Genomic DNA, 7,409 nt, shown 5'->3' with positions numbered 1-7,409 from the left:
TAAGAGCCTCTCTTAGTGCCTCCTGTCAATTACTTACCAAATATGCAGTCTTCTGAAACATCAGTTCCTTAAAATAATGGTAATGTCTGGGCTGATGTCTTACTCTGGAAAAAGACACTGAGGGCTCAGGCACTGGCACTGACCATAAGTTTTGCATTGGCTCTGAGAAGAAAAAACCCCACACAGAGAATTAACTATTTTACAGAGGGTTCAGTTAAGTAGTTTTTGCACAGTGACATAAGGACATGTGGATAAAGAAGTATCATGCATAATAGCCTTTGTATTTAAATGCAGATGTGAATGTGCCTGATAATACACAAAATAATAAAAATCTTTCTGTGTCTAAATTTACAGCAGAGTGGTTATGACACATTTTAAAAAGTTTCTGTAAATTAAAAATAAAAGATCAACTTTTTGTAAGAGAGACCTGCTCAGAACATTTCCAGAGGAATGCATGGCTCTTGAAAGCCCTAATAAGTGCAAGCTTAAATGCTTTTCTGAAGTGAGCACATTCTGGTGAATTTGGCTGGAGAGGAAAGAAGGTTTGTGCTCTATTTTTCCCATGCTACAAGAACAGAACTACAATAATGAAGTCTGATAGAGCTTCTGGCTTATCCTCCTACAGAAATATGATCAGTCAGTGGAAGGTCTTGTGTTTGCAACAGCAGTTTAAAAAACATCATCTCATGAAAATGCTGAGAGATAAATCTGAAATTAATGTATCTTAGCTGCTGACCAGGAACAGGGTTCTCCAGTTGACCCCTAAGATTAAACAAAGACAACACTTACAAAAGAGCTCTTACTGATCATAGAGTTCAAACCACCAGTTAGATTCAGAACTTGAGATGTGGTGACACAAAATTTCACCACTTAGCTTGGGAAGGTACTAATGCTTGCTTATGAAAGAAGTGATCTTCCTCTGTTGAATGTTACGTATTTTTAATGCTGAGCTATTCTTGGTTTTTTTGATGGACACACGTTTAAGCCAGATCCTAAATAAGATTTTGTCGAATACTTTTGTCAAAAGCTTATTCATTTGCATATCATTAAGGAAGCTATTTTTTGAAAAAAATATGGTGAATCATTACCTATCACAGTTGTTAGTAAGAACTAGAATAGTTAAAATATACAAATCCTGAGGGTGCAAAGCCTCCTCTTCTCTTTCTTTGTATTTATGATTCCAGCATTTTTTTAAAACCATTTTGAATTTATTGTATAATCATACTTTGTGGTAATAAAGCTTTGGTTTGCCCTGTTTGTCTCATTTTAAATTGTAATTGTGTTAGTTTCTAAAATGTTAAGGAAGTATTTAAATAGAAGTGGGACTGAGATGGATTAATGAGATCTAGAGCTGAAATCTTAGCATGCTGATTTTAACAGCATCATGACATCTTGGCATTTGGTGAGGAAATTAAAAAAACACCCAACCTCTCACTTGCTGATATGAAATGAGAATGTTATATCTCCTCTCATGCATTCAACTGCAACAACAAGTGGAAAGGTGTTAATAAAGAAGAGTATTGAGCAGGGTGACTCTTCTAGCTGAGAAAAACAGGATGTATTTATGCATAATTTCCAAATGGAGTTCTAGAGAAAGAGTAGGTAGCAAAAGGACCATATGTTCTAAAAAAACAGAACTGTGAGATCTTGTATGGCATAATGACAAGTGTGGGAAGGAATATTTATTAGGGAAAAAAAAAAAGAAAAGTAAATATTCTCAGAGTGAATTGGAATTGCTCGAAAGGTTGTAATACTCCCTGGGCTATTTGTCTTGGTTTCTCTCCGCAGCCATTTCCCTTTGAAGCACAAAATGTCATTTGTCTTTGACTTTCAGACTCTGCTGGACCCAAGTTCAATTGAGAGCCCCTGTTAGGTCACTCAAAACATAGGCAAACCTGATGGAAGAGAGATAGTTTTGGTTGGCAGTACTTCTTCTGAGCAAGTAATTTGAGTGATTAATTCCTAAGCATTATCATTTTTATTCTTAGTGCTGGAGGGGAGGATTGGCATGACAGCGTGCTGTGAATGCAGAGTGATGAATGCAACTTCAGACTGTGTCATAATGTGAATTCCCGTCAGAGAGAGAATAAAAACAACTTTCTTGGGTGAATTGTGGAAATAAAATCCTCAGTTTTTTAATGATGCAAAAGGATACAAACTATAGTATTAAGCAGCTCTATTAACCTGTGTGAAATGACTTTGCTATCCTATTCCCATCCTTTGTGAAGAATTTATACTTTGAAAATCTTGGCAATAAGAGAAATCAAAAATTGTAGCAGGCAATGGGCAATGCAGATGGTTGGTCTGACTGACTGTAAAGTATTGCTAGGCTAATCGGTACAGGTTTGAATTACTTTGAGTTACTTCTGTTCTCCTGTCTTTGAACATTAATTTAGATATATGCCTTCTGTTTCTTTTCTTCTCCCTATTTATCACCAATGTTAAACTTCCAGGAGGGCAAAGTTTGATGCCTAGCTTAAGGCAGTTAAACAAATACAAAAAATACCTGTGCAGTCCCCAGGATTTAAGTGCTTATTTGCTGACAAAACAATACAACCTAAATCAAGATAGTTACCCAGCTAATTCAATTCATGAGACGATGCAAATCTATTTATACAGAATTATATTTATGACAGCAACCTATTTTGGAGACAGAAAAGCTCATGGAAGCACGTCTTCAGTACAGCAAAGTCCCAGTCTTTATACTTCCTGAATCCAAAACAAACAAAATATTTCATCTCCCCTCCAAACTAGATTTTCCAAAATAGACAGCCTGTTTGTTTACCCAAAGTGCAGGCTGAAAGCCTTTTAATGTACATTAATGAGAAGGTGTAAGTAATTCTTAATGGGATCCTGACCTAATTAGGAAAATACAAAAAAAATTCTCTTGGGTACCTTGGTTGTATGTAGGTTAAACATTCATTCTCAGCCCCTCATGTCTCTCTCTCTACTGGAAAGACTATAAAATTATACATGGATTTGCACTTTGAAACTGAGCTCACAGAAGAGACAACTCCTTTGACCCTTTACATGTGAGGAGTCCTCACCGAGCTGCTGAGAATTCATGATACATCAAGCACTATGAAACACATCAATCTCTTTCATAGGAATACTGCTTATGCCAGCTGTTAACCTGGCTTTTGATTATTCAGTTGAACTGAAAAGACTCACAACACAGCAAGAGATGAAATTGGCATCTGTGAAAAAATAGAATAATAATTTCTGTTCTAGTTATACATAATGACTTGGTTGACGTTCACCTTTTCCTTCTAAGTCTTATTTCTGAAAATATTCCCAATAGTGTTTACTTCCTGCTGTTGTTTCTTCATTTCAGAAAATCTTTTTTGTGGACCATAAAAATCTTTGTGAAGATATGCCTCATGTTCAGCCTTACCTATGGGAGCAAAGGAAGGATGCATAGTTGATACTGTTTGCCTTATATATTGTCTTTCAACAAACTGGAACTTCATTCAAATAATCAGATTTTTTCTTTGGTAATTTCTAAATATTCATTGATTATGGATATGGTTCTGAAGCTATGAAAAGTAGAAAGGCTTCCTACTGTGTCCAGAGAGTTCTTATTCTGGTTCCCCACAGGGTGGTCATTGACATGTACAACCAGATCAATGGGAACATACTGGGCTGTGGTCAAGTAACATTGGATAATACTACCAGTCAGTCCTTACAGCTTCTCAGCAAAACCTGTGTAGACAGGTATTTCCATAAAATAAAGTGCTCTTGGTAAAGAATCATTGCAACTAACTTTGGATAACATTTTTCAGTTGCTCTTTTTCTTGATGCATGACGGCTTATGGTTAGTTTTCAATTTGAATTGTGGACTGAGGAGTACATAGGGAGCTTTAATATTTCGGTGGTGTTACCACCTCTTTAATGGAAGTTCTGTGAGGGTATGTTATGTTGACAGCCTGGGGATCAAAAGTCAGTTGTGTTTAATGTACTCCTTGTACTAAATGTTCTTTTTGTAATACCAGTACATTTTCTACCCTGTGACATCTCCTCCGACATCAGTAGCCACTAAAATACCAAAGTAAAAAAGGAAAAGAAAGTGTAAAAACTTTTTGCTGAACAAGTAGCAAATATATGATGACAAAACTTAATTTAAAGACAACTTGATATAACATTTCAATGCTTAACTTCACTCTCTAATGTATGGTCAGGCTTTTCTAAAGTGTTAACAGAAGATAATCTTGTAGGTGAGTTATTAATTATGGTGCATTTATAACAATCAATCAGAATTGTTTATAATGGAGAACTAGGCTCCATGTTTTCATGTATAATTTCTAATGAAGAGTCTTTCCTTTGAAATTTCAATTTACTTTTAAGTGAAAAAAAGAGAATGTCTCCACAATGAAATAATATAGCTGGATATGCTTCAGTGGTGACTCACCTGAGCTACTGTTCAGCTACATCACGTCCTTCTTCTCTCATGGGCTCTGGATTCCCCAGTGGGACTTCAGCTTCCAAAGCTGAAAGATTTCTACATATTTCTAAGTATTAATCACAGGAAAGCTTGTGAGTTGTCATAGGATATGGAGTATGAGTTGGCATATGAATCTTCTGTAATATAACTCATATGAAGCACCCAATAATTTTTCCAAACAGAAATATTTGTATTTTAGCTGGAGTGTTTCAGCTTTTGAGAAATTATGTAAAAGTTTAGGATGTCAAGACAAATAAAAGAATACTGGTCACTCAAATGCAATCCCTTCTTTTCTTTTTAAATCATAGCAGCTTGTTGTGATCCAGGCTGGTAGATTTGTGCAAAAGGCAACTTACCATAACTGGTATGTACACTTTTTTTTACTACTCTGCTCTTCAGCATTTAATAGGACATGAGGTTGATCTGATTATATGACCACACAGCATGTACAACTTTTACTTTCTATTGTTACTTTCTCCCTGTGAAAATTTGAGTGTTACAGAGGAGACAAAGTTCTTATATGGAAATAAGGAGACTTTCTCTGATATGGAGTAACTTGTTTAGCACTTTTTGTTTACTTATTAATGAGAATGTTTAAAGCAAGAAACATTGGGAAAAATGTTAATGATTGAGGCCACTTATTCAAAATAGAGCCTCTGGATAACTGCTGATGTTAAAGATGAGATTCATCTGATCCATTTCAGAAGTTTACTTTGATGGGATGAGTTGTGCCCTGAAAATGTTTCTCTTTTTACACTGGGCAAAAAAGCACAACTATTTCAGACGTAAGCCACTGTATTTTATCAGCTGAGTCCCACTGTTATGTCAGAAGCCTAAAGGTTTTATTTAATAGGAAATGGAAGAGGCACTCAGGGTCTTTCTCTTGCCCCCCCTCCTCTCTGGAGAAATAATAAGCTGAGGACTGATGTGGGCTGTAGAGATAAAATCAGTAGCTTTTCTTGTAAAAGAAACCAAGATAAACCACACTGGCCAGATTGTGAAAACAGCTACCACTAATGAGTAGTCACATTAAGTATTTCAAACAATGGGAATGTTTCTCTCAGCAATACTTACAGTCTGCCCCTGAGATTTAAAGGGAATGTTGGGGAGAAAAAAAAAAAAAAAAACAAACCAACAAAAAACCAAAAACATGGATTTGGAAGGGTGAAAGTAAAAGGAAAGAGACAAAAATTGGGAGAAGTAATTGAGGAGAAAGTCTGAGTGAATGGTAAGATTTAATGTTGAATTTCGTCCTTAAGACCCTGAAAAGGTTATGAGGATCATCTGAGATAGGACTGGAAAGTAAAAGAGAGGAGATTGATTGAAATTTCATTATTATAACATAATTCAATTTAGAACAATTGTCTATTTGTTTTTTTTTTCCTTTGGAAAAATGGTAGACATGATTTTATTGAGCCATATCAAAATTAAACTTTCATAAAAACTTTTCTGCATCATGGCATTGATTTTCTGATCAAACTATATATAGAGACTATTTTCTGCTTAACACTTACTTAGAATATTGAAGAAGAGTCCAGTCTTAATTAATATTAGGATTTAAACCTGTGGCAGCTTCACCTATCCCTTGACAAGAGGAGTTGGTTATTCTGGCCCAAGATACTCATGGATGATCACATGATTTGACTAAGGCAGAAGAAAGCATGAAATGTCACCAGGAGACTTGGACTAATTCAGCCCTCTGAATTTTACACACTGCTGGTTCTCCAGGTCAGCAGTGATAAACTAGATGAGAGGAGATCCAGGACAACCAAAAAGGACTTCAGAGCACTGGAGCAATTGTTGAAGGGACAGGAGCACAGGTGGTTTTCTTAACTCCTTTGGTATCAGGGAAGAATGCCAAAAGGAATAGGAGAGTCTATCTGATAAACACATGGCCTAAAGACTGGTTGAATGAACTGGCCATCAGTTGAATATTGGATTTTTTGATCATGTGGTGGCTCATATAGCACCAGGGAAACTGGAGAGAGATGAAGTTCACCTGTCTAAAAGAGGGGAAAGGATTCTAGCCTGTGAGTTGCAGGGTTGATTGAGAGGGCTTTAAACTAAGTTTGAAGGGGAAGGAGATAACATCTGCCTTGGCAGAGATAAGCCTATGGGTGGCATACCAGTGTTGGGAGTGAAACTGATACCCAGCAAAGTGCAGCTACGCCCTGCTTACTCTGAACTGTACTGGCCTCCCTGGAAAACACTTGCAATCTTATGGACATGACCTGGGGTCTCCTGAGGTAATAGGCGCCTACAGGGAAACACCAGAGAATTATTTCAAAGGAATTAAGGTATGTTCTTCTAGGAAGGTGACATGATTAAAAGCCCAGCTGAGGTGCCTCTACACCAATGCACGTGGCCAACAAACAATCAGTTGGAAGACACCATGTTGCTAGAAAGTGTGACCTTTTTGCCATGACTGAAACTTGGTGGGATAAGTGCCACGACTGGAGTGTGACTATCCATGAGTACAGGCTGTTCAGAAGGGATGGGAGACAAAGGAGAGGCAGAAGGGTTGCCCTCTACATAAAGAGTGGGACTGAGTGTGGAAAATTGTGTCTGAAGAACAGCCATGAGCTGATTTAAAGCCTGTGCTAAGAATCAGAGACCAAGGTAAAAAAGGGAACCTTGTGGTCAGCATCCACTACAGGTTGCCTGCCCAAGGGGAGCCTATGGATGAGGCCTTCCTGCTCCAGTGACAGGAGAATCCTGTTTACAGGCTCTTGTCCTGCTGGGGGACTTCAACTATCCCAACATCTGCTGAAAAAGAAGCATTGTGAGCTGCAGACAGTCCAGGGGATGCTGGAATGCATGGAGCACAACTTCTTGACCCAGGTAATAGACAGCTCTACTGGAGGGTCCATTGCTGGACCTGAGGGTCACCAGGGCCAGTGAGCAAACTGGGGGCATCAAGATTGGAGCAGCCAGGGCTGCAGCGATCATGCACTGGTGGAGTCTGCAG

The 7,409-nt window shown here is 37.8% G+C and overlaps 1 long non-coding RNA gene across 1 annotated transcript; it reads left to right on the top strand.

Moving 5' to 3' along the window:
• The first annotated feature begins 1,713 nt into the window (after positions 1-1,713).
• Positions 1,714-6,979, top strand: LOC143692222 (uncharacterized). Its single transcript, XR_013180108.1, has 3 exons — positions 1,714-1,744; positions 1,835-1,938; positions 3,335-6,979. It is a non-coding gene; the product is annotated as an uncharacterized LOC143692222 (long non-coding RNA).
• The last annotated feature ends 430 nt before the right edge of the window (positions 6,980-7,409 follow it).

Source organism: Agelaius phoeniceus, chromosome Z, assembly GCF_051311805.1.
Source record: "Agelaius phoeniceus isolate bAgePho1 chromosome Z, bAgePho1.hap1, whole genome shotgun sequence".
Classification (NCBI taxonomy): Eukaryota; Metazoa; Chordata; class Aves; order Passeriformes; family Icteridae; genus Agelaius; species Agelaius phoeniceus.
Note: the sequence above shows the minus strand (reverse complement) of the source record. Positions and strands in the feature narration are given on the sequence as shown.